The sequence below is a fragment of the Seriola dumerili genome, unplaced genomic scaffold, assembly GCF_002260705.1.
Source record: "Seriola dumerili isolate Sdu_G_001 unplaced genomic scaffold, Sdu_1.0 BDQW01000111.1, whole genome shotgun sequence".
Lineage (NCBI taxonomy): Eukaryota > Metazoa > Chordata > Actinopteri > Carangiformes > Carangidae > Seriola > Seriola dumerili.
The window spans coordinates 2,663,018-2,685,908 of NW_019174366.1; the positions used below are offsets into that span (position 1 = coordinate 2,663,018).

The following is a 22,891-nucleotide window of genomic DNA, read 5'->3' on the forward strand; positions in this document are numbered from 1 at the left end:
GAACAGAGGTGCACTGTCAGGAGAGGCAAACCAGGCAAATGTTTGGGGCACCAAAGGGCAAATGGACCCCCAATGGCCCCTTATATTAGTACTTTTTGCAATGACAACTATAAACCCCCTTAAACCTCCCATAAAGACTCTATACAGTGCACTGCTGCTGCCCCAAACCCCCCTAAGTGGGGCCCCTGATGATGGTGCTGTAGCTGGTGTCGACCCATTGTTGGCATTTGAGGCATTCAAGGAATGTCTGTAAATTGTAGTCTCTGCCAATAGGGAGGCGGGGGTTGTTTGATGGGTTTCGATGGGCCTCTTTGCCTGGGGCCCCTCAAAGTCTAGGATCGCCACTGGACCTAAAAACTCCCAACAAATCAAGAAGAAAGGATTGCACCTCAAGTCCAGACCCCAGAGACTGTGCAACCGCAGAGAGAGGAGTGTTATCAGTGCAGCAGGTAGGGACTAAAGAAGAACAAAGGAGTGATGGGTCTAGAATATTCCACTGGCAGATAGAAGAAGTGGCTGACTACCAGGGGCAGGATAAGGCCTGGTCACCACAAAGATAATAAAGTCAAAGTTATCCCCTCCAGGCACAAGAGTGGAAGGAGAGGTTGAGAATGCTCGCACAATAACGAGTGATATCACCATCAACAAGATATGTATGAGTGGTTTGACAAATACAAGGAATGGTGATGGAAGGAGTGTTCAGGACTGTTCCCAAACAAGTAACAGAGACTCCAGATTCCAGGAACCAGGTGACGAAACTTCAGAAAACCTTAAGAACTGTAAAGGTGTTGCATGGATTCTTCACGTACCAATACTTCAGTTGAGAATTCAAGCTTGGAGAAGATGTACACGAGTCATTTGTGATACTATAAAACTGAACTGAATCATTCTAACAATGGTCTGAATACAACCTCTCATCCTCACTCCCTTCCTCTCTCATGAAACTCTCCCATTCAACATGCACTAAATTTCCAGAGGTGATGGTAGAGAAGAATCATGGTGCTGGTCTTCTGAGTCCCCTAAACTCAACAGTACCAACCCTGCAGAACCCAAAGAGCAGAGGGATCACTTTGTGGAAAATACCACAAAATACAAAAGGAGTTCCTGTCTGACCTGGCCATGGTTAAAGTAGGGGTGGGCGATCTGATGATCTTACATCGTGGACGATCTTACTTTGGTATATGATCTACTTTCAGATTAATCATACAGATTGCGTCATTAAAACATTCTATATTTAGATATTTAATTTTAAAAGTTCAGTCGCAGCTGACCAGACCATGTTAGCAGCTGGAGACAGCAGTCACTGTTCTGCTCTGCAGCCTCGAAGAACTTGGTGAAGCTCCACATGTACCTGTTCTCCATATATCACCTCATGAATGAATAAGAGCGCTGTCCAAACGAATACTCCATATGAACTAAGCAAAAAGTGAGATTGGTTGTGACAAAACTCGTAAACAGAAAACAGCATTGAGGGCGAAGAAAAGTGGCGAGCGAACAAACATCTGAAAGACACGTTAAAGTGGCAGAAAGATACGAATCACAACTTCCAGTCAGGACTTTCAGATTAAAATCACAGTAGAAATGGGATTCAGATAGTGGTTGAGATCGTCAATTGAGATTCTATCCAAAAAGAGTGTCATATGATCTTTTGGCCAGATTGCCCACCCCTAGGTCAAAATACTATTTTCCCCCCAAGTCACAAAACTCTGAGAGACAACGAGCTCAAATCCAAGTGCTGTGTGTGAGGTTGTTCACACGGAGAGGATAGATAGGTTCTCTTTTCAACAAACTGTTTCAGGCCATGACAAAAATCAAACTGATATACAATTATCTATTGTTAGAAAGCATATTAAAAGCATATCGTTTAGATCTGCTGATCCCAAAAAAGTGACAAAATAATGAAAGGTTTTGAAAAGGGCATTTATTTAAAGATCTATCATCCTTTACATGTCAAAGCACAGCTTTTACGTCCTGTCTGTGAATACATGAGACACATCTACAGGCCACTGCTATGCTACAGAAGCAAGATTAGTGCTGCTGCGGGTGGTCTCACTGAGCAGGTTCGGCAGTCAGCAAGTCAAACAGCCTGTCCACGCCCAACACATTTCTGTCATGTTTTACAGGTGTCTACACCTGCGTGCTAGTCACTTGTGATTTCAACCATAGGTGAGAGGCAAACCAGGCAGATGTTTGGAGCCCCCGAGGAAAAAGTGGCCCCTTGATGGCCCCTCATATTGGTATATTTTACAATGACAACTATAAACCACTTCAAACTCCCTAAAAGGCACTATACAGTGCACCGCTGCTGTCCCAAACCCCATAAGTGGTGAATCTGATGAGGCGTTTAGGGGACATCTATAAATTGCAGCCTCTGCCAATAGTCTGCATGTGGGGGCTTCTTGGGCTACGTCCACACTACTACATTTTGTTTTTAAAATGCATCACTTAAACTACATTTTCACCTGCCATTAACACAACTCCTGAGTTTTCAAGCCTCTAAAACAAAGAGTTTTGAAAATACTGCTGGATCGTTTGATAACTCGGGGGTTGTGTTTTATTGTGGAGGGGCAGAAACTGAGATCTTTTTGGAAACGACGATGAAGACACCCACCTCACCTGATTGGGTCTCATCAGCCTCGCCTGCCAGTGGTGGGAGCAACGTGGATAATGAATGTTACTGACCTTGTTGTTATTACTAGCGGCTGTTGTTCAGTTAGATTCTGTATTTTAATGCTACAACTGTCTTTGTTGTTCCTCATTTGTAGTATTTCTTTTTACAACTAACCAACTGCAGAGTAGAAAATCTACTTCCTGGCTCGCACATAACTTTAAAATGAAAATGTAGCAGTGTGGACGTAGCCTTAGATGGGATTCGATGGGCCTCTTTGCCTGGAGCCTGGCAGAGTCTCGGATTGCCACTGCTTTCAACATAAATGTAACTAGTTTGATGGCGTACAACAGAGAATAAAATGGACGCACATCTCTTCCTGAAAGTTATGGCAGAAACGTGTGTGGTGTAGACAGAGTGTGACTGTCAGACAAACCCCTCTACACTCTTCACAGGGATGTTCAGTGCTCCTGGATAAACACAGTGTCTATGGAGAACATCATTCTGTGTCGTCTGTTTGTTGAAGCACTGTCTTTTGACACTATCATGTCCTCTGATGTCGTCCATGTCATGGGTGAGGTGTAAAAATACCATTAAGAGAGGGGATTGGATAGGGGGTGGGGGTGCAGTCAGTCCCTGAGGGGAGTTGTTGGTTTGCAGAGGCTAACACAGAAATGCTAGACATGTTCCAATAATCTATCAATCAGCCATGTGAACTGTGAGGGTATTTGTAGTGCAAACACTGTCTGGTCACAGCAGACACACACACAGACACATGGTGGACACTGGTACTTTTCCATCATGCTTTGGTGCTGGGCTGGGAAGTCCAGTCCTGCCAATGAGAGCGGTGCTGTTTTGTTTTGGAGTTTCTATCTCCCGCTCTCTCTCTCACATACACTCATTGATTCACTCTTCCCCTGCACACTCTCACGCTCTCGCTGTCTTCCTGTCGCCGGCTGGCAGTATACTCCAAACTAAATGGAATTTGGCACGTTTGCAAAGACTGAGGAGCTGTGCCGCTGTGAGCAAATGCCAGTATATGCTCCCTGCATATCGGGGTCTGGTCACTGAATGATGCCAAGGCCACATGGGGGAGCTGTGGAGCAGGAGTGTGAAAGAATACAGGATGCACACGAAAAAACTCCATCACATGATTTCGTTGGTGAACTGACCGAGTCATGGGGAACGAGGGCGATGGTCAACAAAGTTGAGGGAATATTTTAGCTCTAAGGAAAGCATTCTGCATTTGGCTCACATGAACAGCATGAGACTACTTCAGTTACCTAAAGCTGAGAAACAGCTACACACTTGGCACAAAATGATTCCACAATGGCCACAGATAAGAGCTAAGAGTCTGTGATAGACGGATGAGGTTAATCAATATTCACATTGTGAGAAAACCTCTAAAAGGTAATTAATCTGATGATTTATTATAAAGAGCAGAACTCAGCAGGTGAAGAGAGGTCGACACACTGGCACATATTCCTCATTTAGTCTTTGTTAACACTCCAGCTGTGATTTATTTGGAGTATGCTGCCAGCTTTCCTCTTTGCCTTCCCCACACCTCCACACAGAACAGATAAGACCATCATACTGAAAATAACAGGAGCCCCTGAATAATACAAAACTCAAAGGAACACACCATGTCTTCAGTAGATTATCCTGTTGGTCAAGTGATGAGAACATGGACACCAAAATCATTCATGTCTCCTGGGTAGATCCTTGGCTCCAGTGCTTCATGCCAGTAGGCTCCATGCTGACGCAAACACATAAGCATACCACCCTGTTGTGCGATAGCAGGCTCCATGTCATTTTTCCCACGCAGCCCCGCCTATACATGAAACAAACCAGTGACACACAGGCACCAGAAAATGATTAGTTGTTCAATCTGTCCATCATCACTCTGTGCTTGTTGCCATGACAATAAGACAACTGTGCGACATTGTCACCTACGCTGGTTCTGTGTAGGGTTATTATGCTTTAAGAAAATGCTGCAAATTCACCTGCGTCTATGTATCATACTCCAAAATACTGCAGTGACCATTAACAGGCTTTTTGACTTTTGTACATTATAGTTTGAAGCATTTGCTTTAATTACCATAATTATCATACATTTTGCTGAAATTATTAACTGAAGTTCTGGCCTGTTACCAGCAGAGGACACACAGCTGACCCACAGCTCATTATTACAGCATCAAACCCAGTGTACATTTGAAAAACATATTTGTGTTTTATCTACATTTCTCAAATCCTAGAATCTGCATGATTCTTATTTATCAATGTTATCAATAAAAAGGTTGACACAATCAATTTAAAGGGGCTATTTGTAAGTTTTCAGCAGCAGCATGCAGCTACGTCTTCAGGACAGACTGGAGGCTACAGTGAGTCGCTATCGGAAAGTGACGAGATGCGCTGGATCCTAGCTGGTTAGCATGCTAACGATAAGGGCAAGAGTTAACATTGGCATTGCTTTCCACCTCTAGAGACAGAGATCTGCTGGTGAGTAAAGGAATGAAGTTTGATGCTGAACTTACGACATTTCCTCTAGACTAAACAGCTGCTAATGCTAACATAAACTATGTAGCATTAGCAGCAACTTACAAATAGCTCCTTTAACGACTTCTAGCATCTACTGTATGTCCAGATCTGAGATGAGATGGACTTGACATCACAGATACAACATTCTGCTAAACCAGAGGGCACTAGTAGGTGGTAGTAGTCCAGATTCGGACCCAGACGCCGTCCTATCTAGACCCAGACCTTCAACCTATGAATTATTGAGAATTGTTACATTTTGATGGTGCGTTTCTATTTTAAGCAGCACAGATTTTCTCGCCTATACGACACTGGTCATGTGACGCTACTCAGCCAATCATTGGACTCAAGTCAGTGAGTGAGATACACACACACGACATTGTAGAATTAAGTTTGGAAAGTGGATATAAATAATAATACGAGGGAAAGAAAGAAAAGGACATGTTAAAGTTCAGTTGTTAAGTTGTGTTGAGTTTTTGTTTATTATAAAACTGGTTGAGACAGTTGGTTAACTGGTTAACTGTTGGAGTTAACCATAAAGTACAGAAAGTCAAGCTACACTTTTTAATTCATTTTGGAAAATTATGCATTTAATAATTTTTCTAAAGCCTTCTGTTATGTCGTTATTAATACTTGATGAAATGGTAAAATAACAGAGGTATTATTATATATAAATATATATATATATAGAGAGAGAGGGTATATTATAATTCTAGCATAATTATATATATTTTATGTTATATTATCATAATTACCCACACCCCCACCCCTTGACCACTGTTCTGAACCTTCGCTTGAGGATTTTTGTCTGACTGGACCTGCTAACTGACCTTCAGACCTTCAGGACCTTCAGGTCCACACTGTCTCAGCATGTGACTGTAAATCAAGAAGACTGACTCTAACCCCTAGAACGCCCTTGTGGAATGACACACATGAGAAACTTTAACCTTCACATTGCAGAGTGTGAGGCGGACATCCATTACAGTGATATGGATGACTCCGTCTCTTGTCATCATCAAGACAGAGGTCATGGTTAATGTCAGCCTGGAGATTTACTGCTATTAACAGAGTCCCTCTCTCTCCTGGATGTGACACATCATCGTTACTAGATTTCTACTGAAGAGAAACTTACTTCATTTTAATCTTAATAAAATGAAGCTCTGCGGTCCGAATGAATGACTTCTAGATGTTCAAATTTGTACATATTGAGTCACTGACATTAACTGAGGGGATTCTATTACAAGAAAAGGATTAGCTTTAGTATATTAAATTGCATTAACTCTAACCTGTGTTTTTCATTGCACTGAATTTTTGTGATACCTATTCACATGAATAGATGCAGTTAAACCTAACCCTCATCCAAAAGAGTGTGGATATGATCATATGCCGTTAATATAAATCCCAATGACCTCAATGTACCATCTAAAGATCAATACCCTCCATGTTGATAGAGGCGTGTCAGCCAATACTGGCTCCCTCTCTGCACAGACTGTTTAATAGGTCAAAGTGTGGAGAGTCTCTGCAAATGGTGGAAATGAAATCTAATAAAGACAGATAAAATCATTCCTTCATCTAAATGACAATGTACTTCCTCTTTCAGTCGAACTCCATTTAAAAGACACAGTTTTTTTATTAAATTTTTATCTGATGATGAGAACTTTGAACCTTGTTTCCATTATTCGTCATTGTTGATGGGGGGACTATGATAGAAAAACATCTGGCTGAACGTCAGTCACTGAAATATTTCTGTATTATTTCAGTAGTTTTTTTCTTTAGTTCAGAAACATTGAACATTTTATTAAAAATATTCTGCTTTTACAAAATTGGCTCATTTGAATTTATTTCTGAATTACATATTTGAAATTCAGGTGTCAATGATTTGAAGCAGGACTGAGGAGCACTCACCCTGCTGTCATCAGTACTGTATGAACAGGAAACCGGAGCTGCTGTTTGTCTGAGAAGTGACTTTCAGATTAAATAAACCATTTGTACTTTTATTCCTGCACTTCAAATTTATGAATAAAAGCTCTGTATCATATTTATTCTGACTTGTGTATGTATACACACCGTGTATATGCTGAAATTAAAGCTGCAAACCCACCGACCCTGCCCACCCCAGCTCCTCACCCCACAACTGCGGTACGAGCATGTCAGCACGAGTCTGCCTGGGTCTTCTCTGTCTTTTCTCAGACTACATGACAGTATCAGACAGATAAAACTGACTCCACATTTAGGATGCCTCAGAAGACGCTAACACATCAGAGTTTTTCTTTACAGGGTCATGGACAGGCCAGATCCTAGAGGTCTGACTGTGGCTCCTGCAGGTCCACTGTCAATGACAAGCAGTTAGTGAGGCGTTACCATTTTGATGCTTATGTGACGTAGTTTGAGATATAACATCTCCACCTACTCTGCAGAATAATGCAGCTGTTGACCACCACCTTTAGCCAGTGGGAAAACACAGTTGGGTAGTGTGGATGAAGTATCAACAAGGTGTCGCCAACACAATCAATTTCCAACAGATCCATGTGTTGTAGTTGTGTTGTAGGTTTGTAGAATTTCAGTCTGCATCAACACACAGTGGTGTTTGGTGCAGAACGTCAGGTTTGGTGGGAGTCAGGTGACTTCAACTCACCCACGGCTCCCACATCCACTTTGAAGATCTATCCAGGCTAACAAGCTGGCTAACTGCTAGCTGCTAATTAGCCAGCTTGTTAGCTGACAGGACGGTAACTCCACACATGTCATCCATAAGAAACATTTGTCTCTATCTGTAAACCAGAGTTTTATACTCCAACTATACTCCAGCTGAGAGCTACATCCATTTTGGACTTCCTGTTTCTTCAGTACGATTAAAACTGTTTGCTGATGGTCAATGGTGCAAAAAACATATCAAAGTTGACTGGAGTTGTGTTTGTACAGATTTACCTCGGCAGCTCAACTCACTTAAGGTTTTGCAACTTCAGATGAGTTTGTTTATTTAAGAGGAACCCCAAGATGTCATCTCCTTGGTAACAGAGGATGTCACCAATGGCGATGGCTTCTTATACCGTCCTCAGGACCATAGCTGGGAGCCTCATTATAATCACAGGACTGCCCCCCACCCCCATCCCTGCAAACCCCAGGTGATAACAACGATAATGTTGATACAATTACCGCTCAAAGGTTTCAGAACACCTCCATTTTCAGTTGTAGTTTAATCTGAGTTTCTGAGATTAAAAAAAAAAGAATCACTGAATCTTCTCGTTGAACTACACTGAACGTAAATGTTTTTAAATCCCTGCAGTACAGGGTTGTCCTGATGATGATCTGAGTAACTGTTCGCACATAGGGTTTGTCAGTCATCAACCTGGAGGAATTGTTTGCATTAGGAAAAGTTAGTTTATTTATATAGAAACCATTCAGATACAAGACAAGACAAAGATCTTTACAGAGGTATGGAAATACATTAAAATAAGACATTACATTTACATTTAAAGAACAATAAAATAAGACAATTCAAAGTGTTTTTCAGAAGTGTAGAATAATTAAAAACATTTAAGATAAAACAATAAGAAGACGATAAATTAAACATTAAAAAAAATGAAAATAGAAGCAAAAACAAGAAAATAACTAGTTAAAGACTGAAAAGAGTGAGCCTCAGTTTTAAGCCCTGATTTAAATGAGCTGAAAGTTTCAGCAGATGTCAGGTGTTCAGGAAGCTGGTTGCTGCTTCACCTTGCCTGGGTTCTGATCCTGGGAACACTGAATGAACCTGTCCCAGGTGAACCTGAGGGGTCCGGATTGGGGGTTATTTGATGTGGAGTTGTATGAGGTACTTACATTATCTTTAGTTTGGTTCAATGATGGCTGCTGTTGTTTTCATTTAAAGTCTCAGTTAGAAACATAGCATCGTGAATTAATAATAAGTATCTAACTGAGGGCTGATATTAAATAAAGTTCAGTTTAGTTGTGTGACGCACAACTGGAGTCAGATTAGATAAAGTATCCTTGAGGACAAGTTGTTCATCCGGATGCTGGTTAAAGCAGGACTGACTGATACTGGAGCTTCAACAGCACTGGGTCCAGATCCTGTACGCAAGGGGTGGGGGTGGGGTGAGGGGTGGGGGGGTGAAGGACCCAGTCGGTCCTCGATGTCAGTGTGCCCTGTAATGCAGAGAGACTGTCCTTGCTTTGTTCAGATAACAGGGAACCTTTGGTGCCACATTATATTTATCTGCAGCCTTGTTATCTCTGTCGTGCTGGGTAGAAAACAGTGATCTTCTCCTCGACTTAAAGTGTGGATTAGACACTGTGGGGTCAAACACAGGTCTTTGGTTCCGGTTTAGCCAGTAGCACATATCCAGATCTGATGTGGTGTTGGTCTCAAATTGATTCTACATGGTCTACAGCTGCTTTGTAACAAGTTTCATGTCCCTACATCTGATCGTTGTGGACCATGATGTTTTCCGTCCTCTCATGTTTGGTAGCGTTGAGCTCTCTGTGATTTTCTGTCTGGGTTTGGTCCAGCTGGATCAGAGAGAGGAGGCGTCCGGTTCCCACAAGACCGTCTGCAGCAGGACTCTGAAAAATCCCAGTTTCCAGAGGGAAAACTTTGACATTCATGCGTTTCAACTAAAGATGTTTTCGTTAGCGCCATTGTAACCGGTGATGGTTCTCTTTGGGAGAATATTTAGGAAATGAGAAAATGTAAGAAAATGTTCAGTTAAAAAGTCTGTTTTCTAAAAGAGTTTCTGGTACCTACACTTTTAGAGCTGTTTAAATGTCAATAAAAACTGAGCAAATGGAGGTGATCTAATTTTTGACCTGCGGTGTCATCAGTCAGAAAAGTCTCCACGACAACAGGCCGAACCAGCAGCATAAGAAAGACCCAGAAACATTTTATATTTTATTTCTTTATTTTTAGAGCACAGTGACTCTCACATGCACAGAGTCACACAGTTCCTCTTCCTGCTCTTCCTCCATGCCTCTGGGTTCAGTGTTGATGGGAGAAATGATGAAGAGTGAGGATGAGTCAGAGCCATTTCTCCTGGAAATAAACAAATAGGTTTTATTCTATGGATTTTAACATTTGTATTTAATTTGATTTAACTCTTAAATTCAAAATAATAATTTATTCATGTTGTTGTTACCTGATAAAGAGCTCTGGTCTCCGTCAGCTGCCATCAGAGAAACCACTCACTGAACCACTTCAGCACATGTTGCTTAATGGTTTTAATGGTTTCAAACCAGCACCTGTACAATGCAGCACTGGTCATGAATAATGTGTTAACTGAGGCAGGATGTATAATTCAGAGGAGGACAGTGTAGGCTTACCACTTACTGTCTTGTTGGCTGTAATCCTCTGATGAGGTTTTGACACAGTGTTGATACACTCAGTCAACACAACAGTAACAGTGTTGTTTTCAGTTTCTCTGTCTCCTCCTCTTCACAGTGTGTTTGTAGGTTTTCTCTTTTGTTGTGTCATTAAAATAAAATCAGATGTGACACAGACTTTATGTCTTCTCTCTGACAGATACTCAGGTCGGAAATGTTCAAAATTCTTCCTGTAAAGAACGAACAACATCATTAAGTGTATGTTAAATCCTCATCTCTAAACAGCTGAGCAGTGACCACATGTTTGTTTTTTTTTGCAGAAGTGTTATCCGTCATAAATTAACACTAGAGCTTTTTTTAGACTGACTGAAATAAAAGTCTGTTCTCTCCTTTGAAAGAAAAGGTCAGAAAGGTGCACAGCTAACGTCAGGCTAGGTGGCTAATCAGCTAATCAGCTGTAACACAGTGAACAGCTTCAGTCAATATCAGAAGACCTTTTTCTCTTCCTGTCAGTGATGAAACAAACCAACAAAAAACACTTTGACAGTGACTAAAAACATTTTAGTCTTGTTTAGTCCTTGTTTTACTCCTACACACATCTGCATTCTCTGCTTTCTGCTAATTTTTTTACTTAGTTTACTGTTTAAAGGAGCTATTTGTAAGTTTAACTATTGCTAGATAGATAGATAGATAGATAGATAGATAGATAGATAGATAGATAGATAGATACTTTATTTATCCCCTAGGGGATTTTCATGTAATTTCCCCTAGGGGATAAAAAATAACCCCATATAGTCAGTGTTAGCGTTAACAGTTGTTTACTTACTAGTCTTGTAAAGAGCTTCAACCATTGTCGCAGTTATAGTACAAGAGGTTATAATACGTCCTCTGATCAGTGCTACTTCTTAAGGCCAGCCGGGACGCCACAGTGACTCTGTAGTGGAAAGTGATGAGATGGGCCAGAGCTAGCTGGTTAGCATGCTAACTTCAGTAGAAGAAAAGAAGTGATAGAAATAGACACATTAGTGTTTGTTTCTACCTATGGCGACAACTCTTGGTGAGTGTAGGAATGAAGCTTGATGTTGAACTTATAATGTTTCTTTTAGACTGGTAAGTAAACAGCTGTTAATGCTAATGTTAGCTATGTAGCAATACCAAAACTTTTAAATAGCTCCTTTAACTAAAACTGACTGTCTTGTGAACACGAGTGTGATCTATCAGGCTCCAATCAGTCACAGTCTGAAGTGTAATTCTCTGGACTTGGAGACATCCTGATCTCAGATCACTGGTCTGATCTGGGATCAGGTTCAGGCAGATTTCTCAGCCCTGTTGATGTGCAGCAGCTCTCAGTTATTAAAACAATAAATCTTCACAAAACATGCAATATAATCAGAGCAGCTCTATTTAAAGGAATAGTTCAACATCTTATTGAGACTTACAGGAAAAGATTTATATCACTGTGACATCCTTTTAATGTGAAACTACAGCCAGTAGCTTGTTAGCTTAGCATATCACATTGACTGTTAACAGGATAAACAGCCTGGCTCTGTCCACCAGCACCTCTACAGCTCTTTAATCAACACTTTATATCTGGTTTTTTTGAATCTGTATAAATCTGTAGATTTTATGTGTCTGACTGTTTCCTGAATCCTAAACTAAGCTGCTAGCTCCTTTGGCATCAGTCTGCTCATCTAAATCCCAGAGAGAAAGTGAATTTCCCTACATTTTGAACTAAAAAAATATATACAGTATATTCCACTCTGTACAAACTGTATGTTGGTGACAAACATATTGTAATGGCCCTGATCAAAATAGTTTGTTTATATCATGTTTATGGAAACCAATAAATTATCAGACTGTCAAATATCAATATTGGTATTGGCCAAGCATCCATGGTTCCTATCAGGTGGCTACAGTCATGAATAGCTTCTTTTTTTTCATTTACATCTTAAATCAGCTGCTCACTGTAGTTTTAACAAATGTGTTTGTTGGGGACTATTTTCAGCAACAGACTAATCCACATTTGCTGTTGTACTGAGTATTTGCAGCAGAAGGACGGTTTGTCTTTGTGGGACTAAAGTAAGAGTCTTAATAAGCTAAAGTGTGTGTTCATGGTGATGAAGGAACATGTCACCCATTGTGACAAAGTTGGCAGTTGTATGACAGATGTACCGCCCCTCCCCCCAATAAGCCAATCGTCTGCTTTATAACAGCTCAACAGGAAACATATTGAGCCAATCGTGTTGCACCGACACTAGTGAAAGCAGAACATGTGTAAATACAACGTGAAGATAAAAATTGTTGAAAAACTTCAAAGTCACTAAACTTTAAAACATTTTTTTTTTTTAATCAGATTTGATGATTCTTTACATGTAGTTTTTATTTCTCTCATTTAGATGTAGCCTGGACTTGTTAGCCTGGGGACGTTGCCAAGATGGCTGCCAAGTGGTGAGACCTTCCTATAGGGACTTTGATAAGATGCACCTGGCTCTGGATACACAGGACCAGTCTGTTATGTGGCTCTGCACATGGGATCTGTTGACAGTGAAGATACTGAATGATCTAGTTACATTCCGATTCAGCTGAATCAGACGGAATTACTTTGATTACAGTGACTGATGTTTCATCCTCCTGCTCTGTTGTTTGTCCTGAATCATCATCAGGATAGAACACACAGTAAAAACACAGTTTAAAGGCCTTTTCGGTATAACTGTAGAAACCAGATCAGAGATGTGTAAACCAGGTCCTCTTAAAACCAGGTCTGCTGGTTTACATGACGTCATCTGGATTCTGACACAGGACACGTGCCTGTAGACACAGTGACTGCTCGTGACCCAAACTGCTACTGCTATATAATGAGTTGGGGGTCAGGGGGGGAGGGTGTGGGGGATGGGTGAGGATCACGTGTGTGACACCCACAGACAGCTGCAGGTGTAATATGATGAAACAGAGGAGGGGAGGAGTGAGGGGATGGCAGAGGGCTGTGTGTTTTGTGTTTAAGTGACAGTGAGCGAGGCAATGCATCACCCGACACACACACACACACACACACACACATGCACACACACACACACACACACACACACGCACATGTTATCCCCTGTTTGACTTTGCAGTGGCTCATTGAGGTAATAAAACTGCTCAGGCAGTTATTCTCCTCACATCCTCCTGGTCTCCTCCTCACCTCTCACCTCTTCCTTGCCTCCTTCTATTTTAATCTCAATCCTAATTTCCTCCTAACCTCATTCACTAACTCCTCTGAGCCTCCCCCTCCCCCCTCCTCCTCCCATCCTCCCAGCCTCTCTACCATCCCCCTCCTCCTGCTTCTCTCTCCTCCTCTCCTAAATCTGTTCCTCCCTCTTTTCTCTCTCTTGCCCCCCCTACCCCCACCCCAACCCCGCACTGCAGCACCTATACAGTCATTAATCTCCAAGGTCCTTTCAGTGCTACACACAGTTTGTGTGTGTGTGTGTGTGTGTGTGTGTGTGTGTGTGTGTGTGTGTGTATCACAATGTCACACTTAACCCTGAGAAATCACATGTGCTACTAAAGGCAGATTTATACTTTGCACATTAAAGGTGCTGTATGTAAGTTTTGCTATTGCTAGATAGCTAATGTTAGCATTAACAGCATTAACAGTTGTTTACCCGTGTTGTACGTTCAGCATCAAATTTCATTCCTTTACTCACCAACAGCTGTCTCCAGAGGTGGAAACAAACACCAATGTAAACTCTTGTCTCTATCACATCTTTTCTTCTACTAAAGTTAGCGTGCTAACCAGCTAGCCCCGATCCAGCAGGCCCATATTATCACCGTTATACCATGTCCAGTCTGAAGATGTAGCTGCTCAGAGGATGTACTATAACCTCTTGTCTTTTCATGGCTGAAGCTCTTGGCTAAACTGGTAAGTAAACAGCTGTTAATGCTAGCGTTAGCTATATAGCAAAACTTATAAATGGCACCTTTAATGTTTGCATCCTCCTGCAGGACATAAAGTTGTTTGCTGCTCAAATTCTGCACAATAAACACAGATTTGTAGCATTTCCCAAGTTGTTGTCCAGGAGCCCATTTCACTAAATCTGCAACATGCAAACTGTGATGTGGACCTTGGTTTTCTCTGATGCTAATGTTTCACATGTTTCTCAACCTTATGATCCATGCATGAGCATTTGAGAGACCAGCAGAAATGTATGTAAAACATGACGCTGCCACCATTCATCACAAAGTCCTCATTCGTCCATTACAGTTGGACACACATCTCATGTCAGTGCAGTTTGTCATCCTCTCCTGTCAGAGTCTTTTCCTCTAACTGTCTCATTCCTCAGCTCCTCATCTCCACATCACTGACACTCGTCATTCAGTCAGCTTGACAGATGATTCTGTCACTCGTCTGTTTTTTTGTGGTTAAAGATGTTTTGACCTGTTTTCACTTGTCCACTGTCAGCCCAGTGTTCACTTGAGTGACACTGGGCTGACAAACAGTAAAAGACAAACTGAATAACCTGAGGACAGCTGCTGCCTTAACAACACAAAGAGGCTGCAAACAACTCACAATGCAACACTCTCTGTAGGAGCTTGAACTTTAATGTCTAGTCCTTGAATATAATACAACCCCAATTTTTCTTATGTGTAATTCCCCAAAAACATACGCTCTTACATTCAGACTGACTGTTGCAGATCAATACAGACAAATGTGACTGTGACTTTTTCATTTATTTGTTTTGTTTTAATGTTGGTTCTCATCCTACAAACTGAGAAAAGACATGTGTCTTCTACAGCTATCAGCATTTTAATTAGGAAATAAGATAAGGTACCATTTATAAAGGCTTTGTAAGCTGTAATTAAAGGCTGTAGTAATGGTTTACTAACTGTTTATTAATGTGTTACAGATCAGTTATAAGCCACACATGGCCACAGTTCACCATCTTCTTATGGCTCCTTCCAGCAGGATAATGCTCCATGTCTCACACACTGGTCTCATCTGCATGACAGTGAGTCCAGTGAACCTCAGTGACCCCCCCCCAGTCTCCAGACCTGAATCCAGTAGAACAACTTTGGGACTTGGTGGTACAGAAGGTTGGCAGCGTGAATGAAATGATGTGATGCATCATGTCAACATGTTGCAGAGTCTCAGAGGAAAGTTTCAACATCTGGTGGATCCATGACATGAAGAGTCAGAGTTAGTGTGCGGTTCCTAATAAAGTGCTCACTGAATGTTTATCACCTGCAGATTGAGCCTTTAGCTGAAATCATGGAGGAACCCAAACTTCTTCGTATCAACAAGCTTTTTGTAATTAAGCCACTAGTTCTACACGGATACAACGCATAACAAACTGCACTGACTACAGTACAACACGTACAGAGCTGTGTGTCCGTCCTGTCTTCAAAGACCGCCAGTCATCCTGCTGGTGTTTGCATGAGACAGAGACACAGAGACGGAGACAGAGACAGGGAGACTGGACTGTGTGAGTAAATGCGTTGACAACAGTGTAAAGACCAGGATCTCAATGTTGTGTTTTCCTATTTTTTCTCTCCCTTCCATAATTAATACAATAATGCCTCCACGCTTTCAATCCCAAATACCAAACTGTCAGAAGACATCAGATCACATCCACACCTCTCTCTCGCTCGCTCACTCACTCACTCACTCTCTCTCTCTCTCTCTCTCCCACAGCTATAAGACCAAGCATGACAATAGAAAGCGTCCATGATTCACCATGGAAAAGAAAGATGCATGTAAGTAATAGTGCGAGAATGATGATGATGATGATGCCTCCTTCCATCATTATTTAAAGCAGCACTCATCAATACTTTTATATGAGCAGTGGACCTGATGACTGTGTATAATGTGACAGGAGTTGTTTGTAGTGACATGGCGGTTTCACTGTGATGTCATCAGCATCGTGTCCAGCAGCAGCAGCAGACAGATGTTAGTGACCAGCTGGTGAACAGGTGTTTATAATGCTTTATATAAAACTGGGATGTATTTGTGAAGCTGTAAGAGGCTCACGCAGTTTGATCCACTACACACTGTGTTTCTACACGTGTGTTTGCCAGATTTGGAAACGAATCATGAGCCACACTCAGAATTCAGCTTTAAATTCAGCATGTAGCTGAGTGTCTGCTAGATGTGCAAACAGGACACTACAGCTCCCAGCATCCTCCTACAGCTACAAACTGAATCGAAAGGCTTGTAATGATACCCCGACATTAATGTCACATCAGGTCCTGTTAACAACATCACTTTAGTTTAATCTAGGTCTGCACAATGAATCAAAATATAATCAAAAACTAGAGCTGAACAATATGCAAAAAAATTATACTGTGATTATTTTGGCAGACGTTGCGATTTCAGTTGGAATAGTTGTCTTTGTATTTTTTTTTTTCAATAATGATGATGTGATTTTTGTTGTTGTCTTGTACCAAACAAACATGTTCCCTTATGTCTGGAGAGTATGATTCATAGGCCGGGGCGTCTCACCAAGCACAACAATGTTGTGACACATTTTATCTTTATCAAAAAAATTGCAGCTCCTACGATTTGGATATGGCACTTGGACATGTTGTGATTTCAATTATATTTCGATTAATTGTGCAGCCCTGTGGAAATCAGGTATGGCCCAGTGCAATATTCAAATCGCAGGAGCTGCAATGTTATTGATAAAGATAAAATGTGTCACATTGTTGTGCAGTGTTAGCACCATAAGCGCCGCAGCCTACAAATCATATTCTCCAGAAATAAAGGAAGAAGACCAAACAAAAATCACATCATCATTTAAAATAATTTTTAAAATTAAATGGAAAAACAACCATTCCGACTGGAATCACAATCGCTATATCAAAATAATCACAATATGATTTTTTTGCATATCACGCAGCCCTAGTTTAATCTTAATAAAAGTAAAGCAAATAAACCCTTGAGTCTCTTACCTGTGTCTCTACACTTGTCTATAGAGATGATAAAGACGGAAACAGCTCCATTGTGATAAACTAGGTACACTTAACGTTTGTTGTCAACATTAAGAATCATCCACAAACAATCTGCCCTTGGCCCTGTCCAACCCTATCTCATAGACATGACATTCATACACAACTAATCTGCAGCAACCAGTTTAAATCATTTTCTTTTAATGTAATGAGGAAATTCATGGTTCTGTTCAGACTCTCGCAGCTCTGGATTCAGTGCAGAGAAAGATCCTGGTCTGGTTTCATAAAGAAAAGGTTCACAGTGACTTCAGACATTTAATCTAAGCCTCCATCTTTCACTGACCTGAACCAAAGAGCTGCTGTTGTCTAAACCACAGACAGCACTCTGGATGTGAACCTGGTCTCTGGATCTGTACACCTGCCATCCACCCCAACCACCATGTGCATTTTCAAATCGAGTGAGAGAAGAATTTTCCTAGAGTGCATGGAGCTATGGTTGTGGCCATGTTTCAGGATGAGAACACGTTAACCTGATTACCATGATCGTAATGTGATTCCTTCACAGGGTAGATTCATACTTCAGTTTCCTATAACTGTCACAGGATGTTTACAAAGGGCAGAAAAGAGAAAGAAAACTGACTCTTTGCATTTTAAAGGAACATATTGATAATTTTGATAATTGATAATGAGTTGTCGCTTCATTTTCATGTTATTCTGATACAAAAACGAACAATACCCGTAACTGATAAGTTTCAAATGTAGCATGAAGATCTTCATATTATGTAAAACATGTAAAATCAGATGGAGTATATTACACACATGCCGTGACTTACACTGTCACACTGTTATGTTACTGATTCTTCATGATGAGTGCCTGACAGTTGCTGCATTATGTCAGCAGGGGAAACCATGGATGCACTGGCCTCTTCATCACTCTTCAGTCTCCTACTCTAGTTTCTGTTGCCCACTACTACAACTGGCTCCCAATTCATTGACCCCACTGGCCCTTATAGCCACCCAGTCAAGAGCACTTTGAGACCAATGATAGAGTTACAGTAGAAGTAATGAGATAGGACCCACGTCTGTTAATTTCACATGAGTCTCATTTATCTACTTACATTCTCAGTATAAGGTGAGGCTGTACAGGCTATAGTCATATGTTGCAGAAACATGTGTCTAAAACAATAAGTTTAAGAGCATATTTCCTCTGTTTGTAAAGCTCAGGAGGTTCTTACATGCCACACATATGCAGGTGCGACTAGTGCTAATACTTCTACCAACACTTTAGCTAGTCCTGTGCATTATTGCCATTGTGGTGGTGGCGTGGTTTTATGGATGGCAGACTTTGTGGGCAGGACAAAATCTGTTCCAGAGTGAATTATTTCAAACTGTTGATCGGACTGACATGAATGTTCATGGTCCTCAGAGGATGAATCCTAATGATAATGATTTCCTTCTGTCCTCTCAGTTTCTGATGTAGCTTTGACATAATGCTAACATAGCAAGTTCATATGTTAACTTTAGCATGTTAAGAAACTGTATAGCCTATATTTTATGCTAAATTGTACATTTAGGGTGTTAACAACTCACATTTGGAAATTAAATGATTAATCATTTTGAAATGAATGAATTAATATACTAAATGTTGTACCTACATTAGCATGTTGACATGTTGTTCAAAGTGATGTTGACACACAAACGTTAGCATGCTAAATGCTAAATATTACATGCTAAACATTATCATGTATTAGCATGTATGTTAGCATGCTAAGTGTAGACATTATAACATGCTAATGGTAGCATAGCACAGTAACATTAGCATGCTAATGTACTAAATATTACACGCTAAATATTATCATGTATACATGTATGTTAACATGCTAAGTGTAAATACTATAAGATGCTAATGCTAGCATAGCACAGTATTAATGACCTGTCTGATCCCAGTCTGGGAGGTCCAAAAGGATCTGGTACAAATCAAGTCCTGGTGTCTGTGGCTGACTGGTTTTATAAAAAAAAAACCCAAATATCTAAATACAGAAACATCCCAGACTGCATCCATCCTGTTTGTTTTGTTTTCCAAATTAAGTACAGCAATGCATACCTTAGAGATTTGGAGCTGATAAATAGTTTTATCCTAAAAATGTACAAAGAGCATAAACCTGTTTGATTCTGCCCACCCCTGGTATTTCTGTCCCTGTTAGCGGTACAGCTCTAAGTATAGAAAAGTTGTGATTCCATTTTTAATCCTTCCAGCAAATTTGGTTTCAGTGTGTAATGAAAATTTCAGCCTCACTGGATAATAGATTTTTCATCCTGTTTTATCCAAGATGGGACTGGGTTTAGATTTCTACCCAGTGTGCTCATTTTATTTGACGACTCTTCTACAGAAAGCTATCGTCGATAGGTGGTTCAATTAAAAAAAAGTCAGTATGGGTCTGAAAAGTCCTGAAATCTAGTGAAAAGGGTGCTAAGTTAGCAGCACTGCCTGTGAACAGCCCCTGCAGAGCATAACCAATGGGGAAACTTCAACACTCGGCCGATCAAGCAGACCAATCATGTAACTTCATCACTCAGTCAGTCAGCGAAAGACGTTTGTGTTTATGCGGCTGCCCCCTCTGTTGTGGTCCAGCCTAAAATATAGACCACTTTATCAACTTGTCTTTATTCCAAATAACAGCTGTAAGCAGTGTACACTATAAATATCTAAAGGTCAGTCAGAGCCCATACAGGTCAATGGACACTGGTTATATGTGCACATGAGGACAGTCTAGTGTCAGTGCGAGATAGCTGACTGACATTAGATACTTCAGAATGCATATTTATACTAAGAGGAAGTGCCAAGTCCAACAGAATAAGTAAGTAAGTAGTGTGTTTCTGGCTGACTGGTTTAACAGGAACAAAACCTGAAGACTTGAAGATGCTGATACCTCATCGTTACTGGTAATCTATTTCTGTTCATTTGTCCAAATAAACACAAAATATGATCAAATTCAAACTAGAGCCTCAATACAAACCTGACTGACCCAAAAAATGTAGCAAAAACTAAATTTTATGAACTAGGAGTTGTCTACAGCTTGATACAATTAATAAATTAGTCAATTAATCAGTTAGTCAATCAACAGAACAACAGCAAGAATGAGACAGAGCTGCAAAATGTTTCTCCAGCAGGTCACAGTCCTAGTCTGGGATGATCTGATTCTGGACTGGGTTAAATCCCAGTGAGTAGTTTGTAAATGAGAGCGAAATTATTCCATGTAGCTGCAGACTACAATAACAGCTGATGTTGTACACTATATTCATCTGTATTTGCTCCATGTTTCCCATTCACCTTTATTAAGCTGGTTCCAGCTTTTCCAACATGAGGATTTAGTGCTTTTCTCGACACATTTGAAAACATCTAATTCGTTTTTTTTAAAAGTTATGTTGGACACTTTTCACTAGTTATTGCCATTTTGTAGACCAGGTGATCAGTCAAATAGTAATCAACAGATTAACTGAAAATAACCTTTTAAACAGCCACAGCTCTGATCTAAGGAAACGCTCAACCCTGAAACTGTGTTGATCTGAGATGATCTGAATCAGGATAAAACCCACCTGACTGGTTTATAAATATCCCAAACAACTGCAGACTGCATCCCTGTACCCTTACCTGACAGTCCTGTTATTTTTGTCCAAATGAACAGACACACAGGAGACTGTCAACACAAACCTCAAAGACACATCTGTGATTTAAACGCAGCTTTTCAACTGAGAGGATCTGCTGCTGCTTTCCCGTGTTTTACATCACTGGACTAAAGAAATGTTCACATTTCCACCACTCTCTGCATTAATATGACACATAATCAACACATTAACAGAGCTGCAACTAATGATTATATTGATTATATCTTTTCATTTTGAACAGAAGACTGAGAGAAATGCCGTTAAAATGTCTCTGAGTCCAGGAACCTCGATTTGTCCACGTTAGTTTATGATGGTATTCAACACAACAGAAAATACATTGAGTTGAAAAGTGACTTTAAAAAGCTGCTGATATCACACCACAGCACCAATGCACACCTCTGTGACACAGTCATAATCAATAGGAAAGATTGGTATAAATAATAGGTTATCAATAAATATATTAATATTGAACCCTGATGTTTGCATCATATTACAGGTGTTATATTGTGTTTTATATGTGTTTGGAGCTGAAGCAGCTGATGCAGTAAACTGTATTATGACCTTTCTCTTGTATGTTTAACAGGGAGGATCATGTATGATGCTCTATGGATCTTTCACGGTTGAGGCTTCAGCGGTGCGTGACGTCATCAGTGATACCACCGTGATAACAGAGCACAGAAGATGGACACGAGCCGAAATAATCCAACAAGGTCAGTGAGCTGTCATCACCGAGGAGCCCGCATCACATTTTCACAGGGTTACGTAACAGCAGAGCAGATTAAATCAAACAATACCATCAATACGTCACAATGAACCCCGCGGGCCTGCTAAGCACCGCACGCGCTCCGCAGCCCATACAGTGATGTTATAGGCTGCTGGTCTCCCCCTCACCCTATAGGACGGCACGGAGCTGCCCGTTATCTAACCACCTCCAGCCGTGTGCTGAGCGGGTCTTACCGCGGATGATGGCCGGCGGCGGTGTCCTTGGTGTCGGTGTTCGGAGGAGACAGGATGGAGAGCGGAGCGGCGGTTGGTGTAGGCGCTGCACAGTTCCGGTGATGAATGAGAGACAGACAGACCGGCTCTGTCGGTGATCCACTGGACACTCGATACGGACCACAAGCCCCGCCCCTCCCAGTCCCTACGTCAAACCTCCGTACTGGACTCACTGGAGCGGCTCAGCATCACTGCAGCCCTCCCCCCTCCGCTATCTCTCGTGTGTGTGTGTGTGTGTGTGTGTGTGTGTGTGTGTGTGTGCGTGCGTGTGGACGTGCAGAGACTTCTAAGGAGCAGTTGTGTAATAATATTACACGGTGTGGTATCAAACACACTGTGGCTCCCTGTGCGCGTTTTTTTTTTTTTTTTTTTTTTGCCGTTAAAAAACTAGGCGCACAGGACTGCGCAAACTGCAGCAATGCGTTATTTTTACTAAGCGCTAAACATCGGCAGCTGTCAGAGCCTCTTAAAAGCTGTAGTGAGAGGAAAATAGATGTTTCATTATGACTGGAGAGACTCTTCATGAAGTCATGAAGTCAGGAGAATCGGCTGTTTGACTCCTGGCTTCATCACTCAGTCATATTTACTCATCTTTAGACTCACTGGACTTTTCTTGTTTTTTTAATTATCATATTCAGTCTCCAATCACAGTTTGGTGCAGTTTATCTTATATTTTCTTCTTCTTACTATGTGTATTATGTTGCAGCAAAACACCAAAGCTAATTTCTCCTATGTGAAAACCTACTTGGCAATAAACCTGATTCTGAATCTAGCAATGAAAGGTTGGGTTTAGATAGGATTTGAATTCAAACACCTTTTCACCACATGAACCGGAGGATTGTG

At 41.0% G+C, this 22,891-nt stretch overlaps 1 protein-coding gene across 3 annotated transcripts in view; it reads right to left on the reverse strand.

Moving 5' to 3' along the window:
• nat16 (N-acetyltransferase 16 (putative)) overlaps positions 1–22,138 on the reverse strand; it is a 28,042-nt gene extending 5,904 nt beyond the window's left edge. The window contains exons 1-4 of one of the 3 annotated variants that reach the window (XR_002665179.1): positions 22,010–22,138; positions 10,467–10,689; positions 10,276–10,378; positions 10,011–10,172 (exon numbers count right to left, since the gene is read on the reverse strand). The gene's annotated coding sequence lies outside the window, so the exon portion shown is untranslated. Of the gene's footprint in view, positions 1–10,010; positions 10,173–10,275; positions 10,379–10,459; positions 10,690–22,009 lie in introns of those variants that run through there. The other 2 variants (XR_002665180.1, XM_022747784.1) reach the window with 2 other exon arrangements.
• Positions 22,139–22,891: the final 753 nt, after the last annotated feature.